Raw genomic sequence first — 18,807 nt, 5'->3', positions numbered from 1 at the left:
CAACATATGTTAGCTAATATTCTTTAGAGTTCTTCATAATTAGATCCTGAATTCCTCATGCAGATAAGCATGCTGGAAACTGTTCCTCGTGTATATCTGTAATTGACTGTAATATCTGCCAACAGCACCAACTGTGTATTGGTTCTAGCTCTATCATCATGTTCTTCTTGGCCATGCTTTAGTGCCCGCTCAAAGATCTTAGGTGAAATTTTCCCCAAAAATGGCACAGTGTCAAGTTCTGCCTGAAAACGGGGGTGAGGTTTTGTCTCCAGATCTTCTGACACTTTGTCAAAATGTCAACAGTGTTTTGTCCTGTCACTCTGGGGAGGCGGGGTCTCAGAGAGCCGGTAGCCAATCTCAAAGTGAAAGTAAAGGACCCACCCCCATCGACAGCATCGAGGCTCAGTGCCCCCCCCCCCACCCCACTCCCATCATCGTCAGCATCGAGGCTCAGTGCCCACCCCACTCCCATCATCGTCAGCATCGAGGCTCAGTGCCCCCCCGCCAATAACATCATCGTCAGCATCGAGGCTCAGTGCCCCCCCCACTAACATTATCGTCAGCATCGAGGCTCAGTGCCCCCCGCACTCCCATCATCGACAGAATCGAGGCTCAGTGCCCCCCCCACTACCATCATCGTCTACCATCATCGTCAGCATCGAGGCTCAGTGCCCCTCCACTCCCATCATCGTCAGCATCGAGGCTCAGTGTCACCCCCCAACCCCCATCATCGTCAGCATCGAGGCCAGTGTCACCCCCCAACACCCATCATCGTCAGCATCGAGGCTCAGTGTCACCCCCCCACTCCCATCATCGTCAGCATCGGGGCTCAGTGCACCCACCCCCACTCCCACCATCGTCAGCATCGAGGCTCAGTGTAACCCCCCCACTCCCATCATCGTCAGCATCGAGGCTCAGTGCCCCCACCCCCACTCCCATCATCGTCAGCATCGAGGCTCAGTGCCCCCCCCACTACCATCATCGTCAGCATCGAGGCTCAGTGCCCCTCCCCACTACCATCATCGTCGGCATCGAGGCTCAGTGCCCCCCCCACTCCCATCATCGACAGAATCGAGGCTCAGTGCCCCCCCCCCCACTACCATCATCGTCTACCATCATCGTCAGCATCGAGGCTCAGTGCCCCCCCCACTCCCATCATCGTCAGCATCGAGGCTCAGTGTAACCCCCCCACTCCCATCATCGTCAGCATCGAGGCTCAGTGCCCCCACCCCCACTCCCATCATCGTCAGCATCGAGGCTCAGTGCCCCTCCCCACTACCATCATCGTCGGCATCGAGGCTCAGTGCCCCCCCCCACTCCCATCATCGTCAGCATCGAGGCTCATTGTCACCCCCCCACTCCCGTCATCGTCAGCATCGAGGCTCAGTTCCCCCCCTACACTCCCATCATCGACAGCATCGAGGCTCAGTGCCCCCCCCCACTCCCATCATCGACAGCATCGAGGCTCAGTTCCCCCCCCCACTCCCATCATCGTCAGCATCGAGACTCAGTGACCCCCCCCCCCACACCCATCATCGACAGCATCGAGGCTCAGTTCCCCCCCCCCCACTACCATCATCGTCAGCATCGAGGCTCAGTGCCCCGCCCCACTCCCATCATCGACAGCATCGAGGCTCAGTGACCCCCCCCCCCACTACCATCATCTTCAGCATCGAGGCTCAGTGCCCCCCCCCACTACCATCATCGTCAGCATCGAGGCTCAGTGCCCCCCCCCCACTCCCGTCATAGACAGCATCGAGGCTCAGTGTCCCCCCCCCCACGACCATCATCGTCAGCATCGAGGCTCAGTGACCCGCCCCCCCCCACTCCCGTCATCGACAGCATCGAGGCTCAGTGTCCCCCCCCCCCACTACCATCATCGTCAGCATCGAGGCTCAGTGCCCCCCCCCCCACTCCCGTCATCGACAGCATCGAGGCTCAGTGTCCCCCCCCCCACTCCCATCATCGACAGCATCGAGGCTCAGTACCCCCCCTCCACTCCCATCATCGTCAGCGTCGAGGCTCAGTGACCCCCCCCCACTACCATCATCGTCAGCATCGAGGCTCAGTGCCCCCCCCCCACTCCCGTCATCGACAGCATCGAGGCTCAGTGCCCCCCCCCCACTACCATCATCGTCAGCATCGAGGCTCAGTGCCCCCCCCCACTCCCGTCATCGGCAGCATCGAGGCTCAGTGCCCCCCCCCACTACCATCATCGTCAGCATCGAGGCTCAGTGCCCCCCCCACTCCCGTCATCGTCAGCATCGAGGCTCAGTGCCCCCCCACTCCCATCATCGTCAGCATCGAGGCTCAGTGACCCCCCCCACTACCATCATCGTCAGCATCGAGGCTCAGTGGCCCCCCCCCCACTCCCATCATCGTCAGCATTGAGGCTCAGTGCCCCCCCCAGTACCATCATCGTCAGCATCGAGGCTCAGTGACCCCCCCCCCACTACCATCATCGTCAGCATCGAGGCTCAGTGCCCCCCCCCCCCCCACTACCATCATCGCCAGTATCGAGGCTCGGTGCCCCCCCCCCCACTCCCGTCATCGTCGACATCGAGGCTCAGTGCACCCCCCCAATACCATCATCGTCAGAATCGGGGCTCAGTGCCCCCCCCCCAATACCATCATCGTCAGAATCGGGGCTCAGTGCCCCCCCCCCCCCCAATACCATCATCGTCAGCATCGGGGCTCAGTGCCCCCCCCCCAATACCATCATCGTCAGCATCGAGGCTCAGTGCCCCCCCCCCCACTACCATCATCGTCAGCATCGGGGCTCAGTGCCCCCCCCCCCACTACCGTCATCGTCAGCTTCGAGGCTCAGTGGCCCCCCCCCCTAGTACCATCATCGACAGCATCGAGGCTCAGTGCCCCCCCCCCCACTCCCATCATCAACAGCATCGAGGCTCAGTGCCCCCCTCACTCCCATCATCAACAGCATCGAGGCTCAGTGCCCCCCCCCCCCACTACCATCATCGGCAGCATCGAGGCTCAGTGCCCCCACCCCCACTACCATCATCGTCAGCATCGAGGCTCAGTGCCCCCCCCCCACTCCCGTCATCGACAGCATCGAGGCTCAGTGTCCCCCCTCCCACTCCCATCATCGTCGACATCGAGGCTCAGTGCACCCCCCCAATACCATCATCGTCAGAATCGGGGCTCAGTGCCCCCCCCAATACCATCATCGTCAGCATCGGGGCTCAGTGCCCCCCCCACCCCACTACCATCATCGTCAGCTTCGAGGCTCAGTGGCCCCCCAGTACCATCATCGTCAGCATCGAGGCTCAGTGCCCCCCCCCACTCCCATCATCGACAGCATTGAGGCTCAGTGCCCCCCGCACTACCATCATCGTCAGCTTCGAGGCCAGTGCCCCTCCACTCCTATCATCGCCAGCATCGAGGCTCAGTGCCCCCCCCACTCCCATCATCGTCAGCATCGAGGCTCAGTGACCCCCCCCCCACTACCATCATCGTCAGCATCGAGGCTCAGTGCCCCCCCCCACTCCCGTCATCGACAGCATCGAGGCTCAGTGTCAGCCCCCCCCCACTACCATCATCGTCAGCATCGAGGCTCAGTGCCCCCCCCACTCCCGTCATCGGCAGCATCGAGGCTCAGTGCCCCCCCCCACTACCATCATCGTCAGCATCGAGGCTCAGTGCCCCCCCCCCACTCCCGTCATCGTCAGCATCGAGGCTCAGTGCCCCCCCACTCCCATCATCGTCAGCATCGAGGCTCAGTGACCCCCCCCCACTACCATCATCGTCAGCATCGAGGCTCAGTGGCCCCCCCCACTCCCATCATCGTCAGCATTGAGGCTCAGTGCACCCCCCCAGTACCATCATCGTCAGCATCGAGGCTCAGTGACCCCCCCCCCACTACCATCATCGTCAGCATCGAGGCTCAGTGCCCCCCCCCACGACCATCATCGCCAGCATCGAGGCTCAGTGCCCCCCACCCCTTTCATCGTCGACATCGAGGCGCAGTGCACCCCCCCAATACCATCATCGTCAGAATAGGGGCTCAGTGCCCCCCCCCCCCAATACCATCATCGTCAGAATCGGGGCTCAGTGCCCCCCCCCCCAATACCATCATCGTCAGCATCGGGGCTCAGTGCCCCCCACCCCCCCCCCAATACCATCATCGTCAGCATCGAGGCTCAGTGCCCCCCCCACTACCATCATCGTCAGCATCGGGGCTCAGTGCCCCCCCCCACTACCATCATCGTCAGCATCGAGGCTCAGTGCCCCCCCCACTCCCGTCATCGTCAGCATCGAGGCTCAGTGCCCCCCCACTCCCATCATCGTCAGCATCGAGGCTCAGTGCCCCCCCCGCACTCCCATCATCGCCAGCATCGAGGCTCAGTGCCCCCCCCACTCCCATCATCGTCAGCATCGAGGCTCAGTGACCCCCCCCCACTACCATCATCGTCAGCATCGAGGCTCAGTGCCCCCCCCCCACTCCCGTCATCGACAGCATCGAGGCTCAGTGCCCCCCCCACTCCCGTCATCGTCAGCATCGAGGCTCAGTGCCCCCCCACTCCCATCATCGTCAGCATCGAGGCTCAGTGACCCCCCCCCACTACCATCATCGTCAGCATCGAGGCTCAGTGGCCCCCCCCCACTCCCATCATCGTCAGCATTGAGGCTCAGTGCACCCCCCCAGTACCATCATCGTCAGCATCGAGGCTCAGTGACCCCCCCCCCCACTACCATCATCGTCAGCATCGAGGCTCAGTGCCCCCCCCCACGACCATCATCGCCAGCATCGAGGCTCAGTGCCCCCCCCCCACTCCTGTCATCGTCGACATCGAGGCTCAGTGCACCCCCCCAATACCATCATCGTCAGAATCGGGGCTCAGTGCCCCCCCCCCCTCAATACCATCATCGTCAGAATCGGGGCTCAGTGCCCCCCCCCCCCAATACCATCATCGTCAGCATCGGGGCTCAGTGCCCCCCCCCCCAATACCATCATCGTCAGTATCGAGGTTCAGTGCCCCCCCCACTACCATCATCGTCAGCATCGGGGCTCAGTGCCCCCCCCCCCCCACTACCATCATCGTCAGCTTCGAGGCTCAGTGGCCCCCCCCCCAGTACCATCATCGACAGCATCGAGGCTCAGTGCCCCCCCCCACTCCCATCATCAACAGCATCGAGGCTCAGTGCCCCCCCCCACTCCCATCAGCAACAGCATCGAGGCTCAGTGCCCCCCCCCCACTACCATCATCGTCAGCATCGAGGCTCAGTGCCCCCACCCCCACTACCATCATCGTCAGCATCGAGGCTCAGTGCCCCCCCCCACTCCCGTCATCGACAGCATCGAGGCTCAGTGTCCCCCCCCCCCCCACTCCCATCATCGTCAACATCGAGGCTCAGTGCACCCCCCCCCAATACCATCATCGTCAGAATCGGGGCTCAGTGCCCCCCCCAATACCATCATCGTCAGCATCGGGGCTCAGTGCCCCCCCCCCCACTACCATCATCGTCAGCTTCGAGGCTCAGTGGACCCCCCCCCAGTACCATCATCGTCAGCATCGAGGCTCAGTGCCCCCCCCCCTCCCATCATCGACAGCATTGAGGCTCAGTGCCCCCCGCACTACCATCATCGTCAGCTTCGAGGCTCAGTGCCCCCCCACTCCCATCATCGTCAGCATCGGGGCTCAGTGCCCCCCCCCCCCACTACCATCATCGTCAGCATCGAGGCTCAGTGGCCCCCCCCACTCCCATCATCGTCAGCATTGAGGCTCAGTGACCCCCCCCCCACTACCATCATCGTCAGCATCGAGGCTCAGTGCCCCCCCCCACGACCATCATCGCCAGCATCGAGGCTCAGTGCCCCCCACCCCTTTCATCGTCGACATCGAGGCGCAGTGCACCCCCCCAATACCATCATCGTCAGAATCGGGGCTCAGTGCCCCCCCCCCCCAATACCATCATCGTCAGAATCGGGGCTCAGTGCCCCCCCCCCCAATACCATCATCGTCAGCATCGGGGCTCAGTGCCCCCCCCCCCCCCCCAATACCATCATCGTCAGCATCGAGGCTCAGTGCCCCCCCCACTACCATCATCGTCAGCATCGGGGCTCAGTGCCCCCCCCCCCACTACCATCATCGTCAGCATCGAGGCTCAGTGCCCCCCCCACTCCCGTCATCGTCAGCATCGAGGCTCAGTGCCCCCCCACTCCCATCATCGTCAGCATCGAGGCTCAGTGACCCCCCCCACTACCATCATCGCCAGCATCGAGGCTCAGTGCCCCCCCGCACTCCCATCATCGCCAGCATCGAGGCTCAGTGCCCCCCCCACTCCCATCATCGTCAGCATCGAGGCTCAGTGACCCCCCCCCACTACCATCATCGTCAGCATCGAGGCTCAGTGCCCCCCCCCCCCACTCCCGTCATCGACAGCATCGAGGCTCAGTGCCCCCCCCCACTCCCGTCATCGTCAGCATCGAGGCTCAGTGCCCCCCCACTCCCATCATCGTCAGCATCGAGGCTCAGTGACCCCCCCCCACTACCATCATCGTCAGCATCGAGGCTCAGTGGCCCCCCCCCACTCCCATCATCGTCAGCATTGAGGCTCAGTGCACCCCCCCAGTACCATCATCGTCAGCATCGAGGCTCAGTGACCCCCCCCCCCACTACCATCATCGTCAGCATCGAGGCTCAGTGCCCCCCCCCACGACCATCATCGCCAGCATCGAGGCTCAGTGCCCCCCCCCCACTCCTGTCATCGTCGACATCGAGGCTCAGTGCACCCCCCCAATACCATCATCGTCAGAATCGGGGCTCAGTGCCCCCCCCCCCCCAATACCATCATCGTCAGAATCGGGGCTCAGTGCCCCCCCCCCCCAATACCATCATCGTCAGCATCGGGGCTCAGTGCCCCCCCCCCCAATACCATCATCGTCAGTATCGAGGCTCAGTGCCCCCCCCACTACCATCATCGTCAGCATCGGGGCTCAGTGCCCCCCCCCCCCACTACCATCATCGTCAGCTTCGAGGCTCAGTGGCCCCCCCCCCAGTACCATCATCGACAGCATCGAGGCTCAGTGCCCCCCCCCACTCCCATCATCAACAGCATCGAGGCTCAGTGCCCCCCCCCCACTCCCATCAGCAACAGCATCGAGGCTCAGTGCCCCCCCCCCCACTACCATCATCGTCAGCATCGAGGCTCAGTGCCCCCACCCCCACTACCATCATCGTCAGCATCGAGGCTCAGTGCCCCCCCCCACTCCCGTCATCGACAGCATCGAGGCTCAGTGTCCCCCCCCCCCCCACTCCCATCATCGTCAACATCGAGGCTCAGTGCACCCCCCCCCAATACCATCATCGTCAGAATCGGGGCTCAGTGCCCCCCCCAATACCATCATCGTCAGCATCGGGGCTCAGTGCCCCCCCCCCCACTACCATCATCGTCAGCTTCGAGGCTCAGTGGACCCCCCCCCCAGTACCATCATCGTCAGCATCGAGGCTCAGTGCCCCCCCCCCTCCCATCATCGACAGCATTGAGGCTCAGTGCCCCCCGCACTACCATCATCGTCAGCTTCGAGGCTCAGTGCCCCCCCACTCCCATCATCGTCAGCATCGGGGCTCAGTGCCCCCCCCCCCCCACTACCATCATCGTCAGCTTCGAGGCTCAGTGGCCCCCCCCCCCCCAGTACCATCATCGACAGCATCGAGGCTCAGTGCCCCCCCCCACTCCCATCATCAACAGCATCGAGGCTCAGTGTCCCCCCCCCCCAGTACCATCATCGACAGCATCGAGGCTCAGTGCCCCCCCACTCCCATCATCGTCAGCATCGGGGCTCAGTGCCCCCCCCCGCACTACCATCATCGTCAGCTTCGAGGCTCAGTGCCCCCCCACTCCCATCATCGTCAGCATCGGGGCTCAGTGCCCCCCCCCCCCACTACCATCATCGTCAGCTTCGAGGCTCAGTGGCCCACCCCCCCAGTACCATCATCGACAGCATCGAGGCTCAGTGCCCCCCCCCACTCCCATCATCAACAGCATCGAGGCTCAGTGCCCCCCCCCACTCCCATCAGCAACAGCATCGAGGCTCAGTGCCCCCCCCCCCACTACCATCATCGTCAGCATCGAGGCTCAGTGCCCCCACCCCCACTACCATCATCGTCAGCATCGAGGCTCAGTGCCCCCCCCCACTCCCGTCATCGACAGCATCGAGGCTCAGTGTCCCCCCCCCCCCCACTCCCATCATCGTCAACATCGAGGCTCAGTGCACCCCCCCCAATACCATCATCGTCAGAATCGGGGCTCAGTGCCCCCCCCAATACCATCATCGTCAGCATCGGGGCTCAGTGCCCCCCCCCCACTACCATCATCGTCAGCTTCGAGGCTCAGTGGACCCCCCCCCAGTACCATCATCGTCAGCATCGAGGCTCAGTGCCCCCCCCCTCCCATCATCGACAGCATTGAGGCTCAGTGCCCCCCGCACTACCATCATCGTCAGCTTCGAGGCTCAGTGCCCCCCCACTCCCATCATCGTCAGCATCGGGGCTCAGTGCCCCCCCCCCCACTACCATCATCGTCAGCATCGAGGCTCAGTGACCCCCCCCCACTACCATCATCGTCAGCATCGAGGCTCAGTGGCCCCCCCCACTCCCATCATCGTCAGCATTGAGGCTCAGTGCACCCCCCCAGTACCATCATCGTCAGCATCGAGGCTCAGTGACCCCCCCCCCACTACCATCATCGTCAGCATCGAGGCTCAGTGCCCCCCCCCACGACCATCATCGCCAGCATCGAGGCTCAGTGCCCCCCACCCCTTTCATCGTCGACATCGAGGCGCAGTGCACCCCCCCAATACCATCATCGTCAGAATCGGGGCTCAGTGCCCCCCCCCCCCAATACCATCATCGTCAGAATCGGGGCTCAGTGCCCCCCCCCCAATACCATCATCGTCAGCATCGGGGGTCAGTGCCCCCCCCCCCCCCCAATACCATCATCGTCAGCATCGAGGCTCAGTGCCCCCTCCACTACCATCATCGTCAGCATCGGGGCTCAGTGCCCCCCCCCCCACTACCATCATCGTCAGCATCGAGGCTCAGTGCCCCCCCCACTCCCGTCATCGTCAGCATCGGGGCTCAGTGCCCCCCCCCCCACTACCATCATCGTCAGCATCGAGGCTCAGTGCCCCCCCCACTACCATCATCGTCAGCATCGAGGCTCAGTGCCCCCCCCACTCCCATCATCGTCAGCATCGAGGCTCAGTGACCCCCCCCCACTACCATCATCGTCAGCATCGAGGCTCAGTGCCCCCCCCGCACTCCCATCATCGCCAGCATCGAGGCTCAGTGCCCCCCCCACTCCCATCATCGTCAGCATCGAGGCTCAGTGACCCCCCCCCACTACCATCATCGTCAGCATCGAGGCTCAGTGCCCCCCCCCCCACTCCCGTCATCGACAGCATCGAGGCTCAGTGCCCCCCCCCACTCCCGTCATCGTCAGCATCGAGGCTCAGTGCCCCCCCACTCCCATCATCGTCAGCATCGAGGCTCAGTGACCCCCCCCCACTACCATCATCGTCAGCATCGAGGCTCAGTGGCCCCCCCCCACTCCCATCATCGTCAGCATTGAGGCTCAGTGCACCCCCCCAGTACCATCATCGTCAGCATCGAGGCTCAGTGACCCCCCCCCCCACTACCATCATCGTCAGCATCGAGGCTCAGTGCCCCCCCCCACGACCATCATCGCCAGCATCGAGGCTCAGTGCCCCCCCCCCACTCCTGTCATCGTCGACATCGAGGCTCAGTGCACCCCCCCAATACCATCATCGTCAGAATCGGGGCTCAGTGCCCCCCCCCCCCCAATACCATCATCGTCAGAATCGGGGCTCAGTGCCCCCCCCCCCAATACCATCATCGTCAGCATCGGGGCTCAGTGCCCCCCCCCCCAATACCATCATCGTCAGTATCGAGGCTCAGTGCCCCCCCCCACTACCATCATCGTCAGCATCGGGGCTCAGTGCCCCCCCCCCCACTACCATCATCGTCAGCTTCGAGGCTCAGTGGCCCCCCCCCCAGTACCATCATCGACAGCATCGAGGCTCAGTGCCCCCCCCCACTCCCATCATCAACAGCATCGAGGCTCAGTGCCCCCCCCCCACTCCCATCAGCAACAGCATCGAGGCTCAGTGCCCCCCCCCCCACTACCATCATCGTCAGCATCGAGGCTCAGTGCCCCCACCCCCACTACCATCATCGTCAGCATCGAGGCTCAGTGCCCCCCCCCACTCCCGTCATCGACAGCATCGAGGCTCAGTGTCCCCCCCCCCCCCACTCCCATCATCGTCAACATCGAGGCTCAGTGCACCCCCCCCAATACCATCATCGTCAGAATCGGGGCTCAGTGCCCCCCCCAATACCATCATCGTCAGCATCGGGGCTCAGTGCCCCCCCCCCCACTACCATCATCGTCAGCTTCGAGGCTCAGTGGACCCCCCCCCAGTACCATCATCGTCAGCTTCGAGGCTCAGTGGCCCCCCCCCCAGTACCATCATCGTCAGCATCGAGGCTCAGTGCCCCCCCCCTCCCATCATCGACAGCATTGAGGCTCAGTGCCCCCCGCACTACCATCATCGTCAGCTTCGAGGCTCAGTGCCCCCCCACTCCTATCATCGTCAGCATCGAGGCTCAGTGCCCCCCCCCCCGCACTCCCATCATCGCCAGCATCGAGGCTCAGTGCCCAGCACCCCCCCCCACTACCACCATCGGTGACACTGAGGCTCAGTGCTAACCCCCCCCCCCCCCCAATATCTGCATCACTGGAAACGGGGCACAATGTTTAAATCCCCCCTCCACTAACACCATGGCCAGCATTGGGGCTTTAATGCCTCTGCCCATCACCGTTGCCAATATCGAGGTTCCAGTGTGCCTTCCCACTATCATCGCCGACATCGCGGTTCCAGTGTGCCCTCCCACCCCCATCGCCGACATCGAGGTTCCAGTGTGCCCTCCCACCCCCATCGCCAATATCGAGGTTCCAGTGTGCCATCCCACCCATCGCCGACATCGGGGTTCCAGTGTCCCTCCCACCACCATCCCCGACATAGAGGTTCCAGTGTGCCATCCCACCCATCTCCGACATCGGGGTTCCAGTGTGCCCTCCCACCATCATCGCCGACATCGCGGTTCCAGTGTGCCCTCCCACCATCATCGCCGACATCGCGGTTCCAGTGTGCCATCCCACCCATCGCCGACATCGGGGTTCCAGTGTGCCCTCCCACCCCCATCGCCGACATCGAGGTTCCAGTGTGCCCTCCCACCCCCACACCGACATATGGGTTCCAGTGACCCTCCCACCCCCATCGCCGACATCGAGGTTCCAGTGTCCCTCCCACCCCCATCGCCGACATCGGGGTTCCAGTGTCCCTCCCACCCCCATCGCCGACATCGGTGTTCCAGTGTCCCTCCCACCCCCATCGCCGACATCGGTGTTCCAGTGTGCCGTCCCACACCCATTGCCAACATCTGGGTTCCAGTGTACCGTCCCACCCACATCGCCAATATCGAGTTTTCAGTGTGCCCTCCAACCACCATCGCCAACATCGGGGTTTCAGTGTGCCTTCCGACCATCATTGCCGACATCGGGGTTCCAGTGTGCCCTCCCACCACCATCGCCGACATCAGGGTCCCAGTGTCCCTCCCATCCCCCATCGCCGACATCGGGGTTCCAGTGTGCCCTCCCACCACCATCGCCGACATCAGGGTTCCAGTGTCCCTCCCATCCCCCATCGCCGACATCGTGGTTCCAGTGGGACGTCCGACCACCATTGCCGACATCGGGGTTCCAGTGTGCCCTCCCACCACCATCGCCGACATCGTGGTTCCAGTGGGACGGCCTACCCCCAGCGCCAACATCGGGGTTCCAGGGTGCCGTCCCACCAGCATCGTCGACATCGGGGTTCCAGTGGGACGTCCGACCACCATTGTCAACATCGGGGTTCCAGTGTCCCTCCCACCCCCATCGCCGACATCGGTGTTCCAGTGTCCCTCCCACCCCCATCGCCAACATCGAGGTTCCAGTGTGCCCTCCCACCACCGTCGCCGACATTGGGTTTCCAGTGTGCCGTCCCACACCCATTGCCAACATCTGGGTTCCAGTGTACCGTCCCACCCACATCGCCAATATCGAGTTTTCAGTGTGCCCTCCAACCACCATCGCCAACATCGGGGTTTCAGTGTGCCTTCCGACCATCATTGCCGACATCGGGGTTCCAGTGTGCCCTCCCACCACCATCGCCGACATCAGGGTTCCAGTGTCCCTCCCATCCCCCATCGCCGACATCGTGGTTCCAGTGGGACGTCCGACCATCATTGCCGACATCGGGGTTCCAGTGTGCCCTCCCACCACCATCGCCGACATCAGGGTTCCAGTGTGCCCTCCCACCACCATCGCCGACATCGTGGTTCCAGTGGGACGGCCTACCCCCAGCGCCAACATCGGGGTTCCAGTGTGCCCTCCCACCACCATCGCCGACCCCGGGGCTCCAGTGTGCCCTCCCACCCCCATCGCCGACATCGGGGTTCCAGTGTGCCGTCCCATCGTCAACTTCGGGGTTCCAGTGGGACGTCCGACCACCATCGCCGACATCGGGTTTCCAGTGTGCCGTCCCACCCCCATCGCCAATATCGGGGTTCCAGTGTGCCCTCAACCACCATCGCCAACATCGGGGTTTCAGTGTGCCTTCCGACCATCATCGTCGACATCGGGGTTCCAGTGTGCCGTCCCACCCCCATCGCCAATATCGGGGTTCCAGTGTGCCCTCCAACCACCATCGCCAACATCGGGGTTTCAGTGGGACGTCCCACCAGCATCGCTGACATCGGGGTTCCAGTGTCCCTCCCACCCCCATCACCGACATCGGGGTTCCAGTGTGCCCTCCCAAACCCATACCCAACATTGGGGTTCCAGTGTGCCGTCCTACCCCCATCGCCGACATCGGGGTTCCAGTGGGACGTCCCACCAGCATCGCCGACATCGGGGTTCAAGTGTGCCCTCCCACCCCCATCACCGACATCGGGGTTCCAGTGTGCCCTCCCACCCCCATACCCAACATCGGGGTTCCAGTGTGCCCTCCCACCCCCATCCCCGACATCGGAGTTCCAGTGGGCCGTCCAACCACCATTGCTGAAATCGGGGTTCCAGTGTGCCCTCTCACCCCCATCGCCGTCATCGGGGTTCCAGTGTGCCCTCCCACCCCCATCGACAACATCGGGGTTCCAGTGGGCCGTCCCACCCCCATCGCCAATATCGAAGTTCCAGTGTGCCCACCCATCCCCATCGCCGACATCGGGGGTCCAGTGTCCCTCCCACCCCCATCACCGACATCGGGGTTCCAGTGTGCCCACCCAACCCCATCACCGACATCGAGGTTCCAGTGTCCCTCCCACCCCCATCGCCGTCATCGGGGTTCCAGTGGGCCGTCCGACCACCATTGCTGAAATCGGGGTTCCAGTGTGCCCTCCCAACCCCATCGACAACATCGGGGTTCCAGTGTGCCCACCCATCCCCATCGCCGACATCGAGGTTCCAGTGTCCCTCCCACCCCCATCACCGACATCGAGGTTCCAGTGTGCCCTCCCACCACCACCGCCGACATCTGGGTTCCAGTGTGCCCACCCACCACCATCGCCGAGATCAGGGTTCCAGTGTGCCCTCCCATCCCCATCCCCGACATCAGGTTTCCAGTGTGCCCTCCCACCACCATCGCCGACATTGAGGTTCCAGTGACCCTCCCACCCCCATCCCCGACATCGGGGTTCCAGTGTCCCTCCCAACACCATCGTCGACAATAGGGTTCCAGTGTGCCCTCCCACCACCATCCCCGACATCGGGGTTCCAGTGTGCCCTCCCACCCCCATCGCCGACATTGAGGTTCCAGTGACCCTACCACCCCCATCCCCGACATCGGGGTTCCAGTGTCCCTCCCACCCCCATCGCCGACATCGGGGTTCCAGTGTCCCTCCCACCCACATCCCCGACATTGGGTTTCCAGTGTGCCCTCCCACCCCCATCGCCGTCATCGGGGTTCCAGTGTCCCTCCCACCCCCATCGCCGACATCGGGCTTCCAGTGTGCCCTCCCAACATCATTGCCGACATCGGGGTTCCAGTGTCCCTCCCACCCCCATTACTGACATCGGGGTTCCAGTGTCCCTCCCACCCCCATTACCGACATCGGGGTTCCAGTGTCCCTCACACCCCTATCGCTGACATTGGGGTTCCAGTGTGCCGTCCCACCACCATCATCGACATTGGGGTTCCAATGTGCCATCCCACCACCATCGCCAATATCGGGGTTCCAGTGTGCCGTCCCACCACCATCGCCAACATCGAGGTTCCAGTGTGCCCTCCCACCACCGTCTCCGACATCGGGGTTTCAGTGTGCCCTCCCACCACCGTCCCCGACATCGGGGTTTCAGTGTGCCGTCCCACCCCCATCGCCAATATCGGGGTTCCAGTGTGCCCTCCAACCACCATCGCCAACATCGGGGTTTCATTGTGCCTTCCGACCATCATCGTCGACATCGGGGTTCCAGTGTGCCCTCCAACCACCATCGCCAACATCGGGGTTTCAGTGTGCCTTCCGACCATCATCGTCGACATCAGGTTTCCAGTGTGCCGTCCCACCCCCATCGCCAATATTGGGGTTCCAGTGTGCCCTCCAACCACCATCGCCAATATCGAGGTTCCAGTGTTCCCTCAACCACCATCACCGACATCGGGGTTCCAGTGTGCCCTCCCACCACCGTCCCCGACATCGGGGTTCCAGTGGGCCGTCCGACCACCATTGCTGAAATCGGGGTTCCAGTGTCCTTCCGACCACCATCGCCGGCATCGGGGTTCCAGTGTGCCCTCCCACCCCCATCGACAACATCGGGGTTCCAGTGGGCCGTCCCACCCCCATCGCCAATATCGAGGTTCCAGTGTACCCACCCATCCCCATCGCCGACATCGGGGGTCCAGTGTCCCTCCCACCCCCATCGCCGACATCGGGGTTCCAGTGTCCCTCCAATCCCCATCGCCGACATCGGAGTTCCAGTGTGCCCTCCCACCCCCATCGCCGACATCGGGGTTCCAGTGTCCCTCCCACCCCCATCGCCGACATCGGGGGTCCAGTGTCCCTCCCACCCCCATCGCCGACATCGGGGTTCCAGTGTCCCTCCAATCCCCATCGCCGACATCGGAGTTCCAGTGTGCCCACCCCCCATCACCGACATCGAGGTTCCAGTGTCCCTCCCACCCCCATCGCCGACATCGGGGTTCCAGTGTCCCTCCCACCCCCATCGCCGACATCGGGGTTCCAGTGTCACTCCCACCCCCATCGCCGACATCGGGGGTCCAGTGTCCCTCCCACCCCCATCGCCGACATCGGGGTTCCAGTGTCCCTCCCACCCCCATCGCCGACATTGGGGTTCCAGTGTCCCTCCAATCCCCATCGCCGACATCAGGGTTCCAGTGTCCCTCCCACCCCCATCCCCGACATCGGGGTTCCAGTGTGCCGTCCCACCCCCATCCCCGACATCGGGGTTCCAGTGTCCCTCCCACCCCCATCGCCGACATCGGGGTTCCAGTGTCCCTCCCACCCCCATCGCCGACATCGGGGTTCCAGTGTGCCGTCCCATCACCATCCCAAACATCGGGGTTCCAGTGTGCCCGCCCACCCCCATCGCCGTCATCGGGGTTCCAGTGTCCCTCCCACCCCCATCCCCGACATCGGGGTTCCAGTGTCCCTCCCACCCCTATCGACAACATCGGGGTTCCAGTATGCCCACCCATCCCCATCACCGACATCGAGGTTCCAGTGTCCCTCCCACCCCTATCACCGACATCGGGGTTCCAGTGTCCCTCCCACCCCCATCGCCGACATCGGGGGTCCAGTGTCACTCCCACCCCCATCGCCGACATCGGGGTTCCAGTGTCCCTCCAATCCCCATCGCCGACATCGGGGGTCCAGTGTCCCTCCCACCCCCATCGCCGACATCGGGGTTCCAGTGTCCCTCCCACCCCCATCGCCGACATCGGGGTTCCAGTGTGCCCTCCCACCCCCATCGCCGACATCGGGGTTCCAGTGTCCCTCCCACCCCCATCGCCGACATCGGGGTTCCAGTGTGCCCGCCCACCCCCATCGCCGTCATCGGGGTTCCAGTGGGCCGTCCGACCACCATTGCTGAAATCGGGGTTCCAGTGTCCCTCCCACCCCAATCGCCGACATCGGGGTTCCAGTGTCCCTCCCACCCCCATCCCCGACATCGGGGTTCCAGTGTCCCTCCCACCCCCATCGACAACATCGGGGTTCCAGTATGCCCACCCATCCCCATCACCGACATCGAGGTTCCAGTGTCCCTCCCACCCCTATCGCCGACATCGAGGTTCCAGTGTCCCTCCCACCCCCATCGCCGACATCGGGGTTCCAGTGTCCCTCCCACCCCCATCGACAACATCGGGGTTCCAGTATGCCCACCCATCCCCATCACCGACATCGAGGTTCCAGTGTCCCTCCCACCCCTATCGCCGACATCGGGGTTCCAGTGTCCCTCCCACCCCCATCGCCGACATCGGGGTTCCAGTGTCCCTCCCACCCCCATCGCCGACATCGGGGTTTCAGTGTGACCTCCCACCACCATCGCCGACATCGGGGTTCCAGTGGGCCGTCCCACCCCCATCGCCGACATCGGGGTTCCAGTGGGCCGTCCCACCCCCATCGCCAATATCGAGGTTCAAGTGTACCCACCCACCCCCATCGCCGACATCGAGGTTCCAGTGTCCCTCCCACCCCCATCGCCGACATCGGGGGTCCAGTGTCCCTCCCACCCCCATCGCCGACATCGGGGTTCCAGTGTCCCTCCCACCCCCATCGCCGACATCAGGGTTCCAGTGTGCCGTCCCATCACCATCCCAAACATCGGGGTTCCAGTGTGCCCTCTCACCCCCATCCCCGACATCGGGGTTCCAGTGTGCCGTCCGACCACCATTGCTGAAATCGGGGTTCCAGTGTGCCCTCCCACCCCCATCGACAACATCGGGGTTCCAGTGTGCCCACCCATCCCCATCACCGACATCGGGGTTCCAGTGTCCCTCCCACCCCCATCGCCGACATCGAGGTTCCAGTGTGCCCTCCCACCCCCATCGCCGACATTGAGGTTCCAGTGTCCCTCCCACCCCCATCGCCGACATTGAGGTTCCAGTGACCCTCCCACCCCCATCCCCGACATCGGGGTTCCAGTGACCCTCCCACCCCCATCCCCGACATCGGGGTTCCAGTGTCCCTCACAACACCATCGCCGACATCGAGGTTCCAGTGTGCCCTCCCACCACCATCCCCGACATCGGGGTTCCAGTGTCCCTCCCACCCCCATTACCGACATCGGGGTTCCAGTGTCCCTCACACCCCTATCGCTGACATCTGGGTTCCAGTGGGCCGTCCCACCACCATCGTCGACATTGGGGTTCCAATGTGCCATCCCACCACCATCGCCAATATCGGGGTTCCAGTGTGCCCTCCCACCACCGTCCCCGACATCGGGGTTCCAGTGTGCCCTTCCACCTTCGTCCCCGACAGCGGGGTTCCAGTGTGCTGTCCCACCACCGTCCCCGACATCGGTGGTTCAGTGTGCCCTCACACCAGCGTCCCCGACATCGGGGTTCCAGTGTGCCCTCCCACCACCGTCCCCGACATCGGGGTTTCAGTGTGCCCTCCCACCACCGTCCCCAACATCGGGGTTCCAGTGTGCCCTCTCACCACAGTCCCCGACATCGGGGTTTCAGTGTCCCTCCCACCCCCATCCCCGACATCGGGGTTCCAGTGTGCCCTCCCACTCCCATCGCCGACATCGGGGTTCCAGTGTGCCCTCCCACCCCGATCCCCGACAGCGGGGTTCCAGTGTGCCCTCCCACTCCCATCGCCGACATCGGGGTTCCAGTGTGCCCTCGCACCCCGATCCCCGACAGCGGGGTTCCAGTGTGCCCTCCCACCACCGTCCCCGACATCGGGGTTCCAGTGTGCCCTCCCACCACCGTCCCCGACATCGGGGTTCCAGTGTGCCCTCCCACCACCGTCCCCGACAGCGGGGTTCCAGTGTGCCCTCCCACCACCGTCCCCGACATCGGGGTTCCAGTGTGCCCTCCCACCACCGTCCCCAACATCGGGGTTCCAGTGTGCCCTCTCACCACAGTCCCCGACATCGGGGTTTCAGTGTCCCTCCCACCCCCATCCCCGACATCGGGGTTCCAGTGTGCCCTCCCACTCCCATCGCCGACATCGGGGTTCCAGTGTGCCCTCCCACCACCGTCCCCGACATCGGGGTTTCAGTGTGCCCTCCCACCACCGTCCCCGACATCGGGGTTCCAGTGTGCCCTCCCACCACCGTCCCCGACATCGGGGTTTCAGTGTGCCCTCCCACCACCGTCCCCAACATCGGGGTTCCAGTGTGCCCTCTCACCACAGTCCCCGACATCGGGGTTTCAGTGTCCCTCCCACCCCCATCCCCGACATCGGGGTTCCAGTGTGCCCTCCCACTCCCATCGCCGACATCGGGGTTCCAGTGTGCCCTCCCACCCCGATCCCCGACAGCGGGGTTCCAGTGTGCCCTCCCACTCCCATCGCCGACATCGGGGTTCCAGTGTGCCCTCGCACCCCGATCCCCGACAGCGGGGTTCCAGTGTGCCCTCCCACCACCGTCCCCGACATCGGGGTTCCAGTGTGCCCTCCCACCACCGTCCCCGACATCGGGGTTTCAGTGTGCCCTCCCACCACCGTCCCCGACATCGGGGTTCCTGTGTGCCGTCCC

At 63.9% G+C, this 18,807-nt stretch overlaps 1 protein-coding gene across 1 annotated transcript in view; it reads left to right on the top strand.

Moving 5' to 3' along the window:
* The window catches only part of shc3 (SHC (Src homology 2 domain containing) transforming protein 3), a 442,272-nt gene that overhangs the window by 265,539 nt on the left and 157,926 nt on the right, over positions 1 to 18,807 (top strand). The window lies entirely within an intron of this gene.

This window comes from Scyliorhinus torazame, chromosome 9 (genome assembly GCF_047496885.1).
Source record: "Scyliorhinus torazame isolate Kashiwa2021f chromosome 9, sScyTor2.1, whole genome shotgun sequence".
Taxonomy (NCBI): domain Eukaryota; kingdom Metazoa; phylum Chordata; class Chondrichthyes; order Carcharhiniformes; family Scyliorhinidae; genus Scyliorhinus; species Scyliorhinus torazame.
This window is presented reverse-complemented; position numbering and strand designations above follow the sequence as displayed.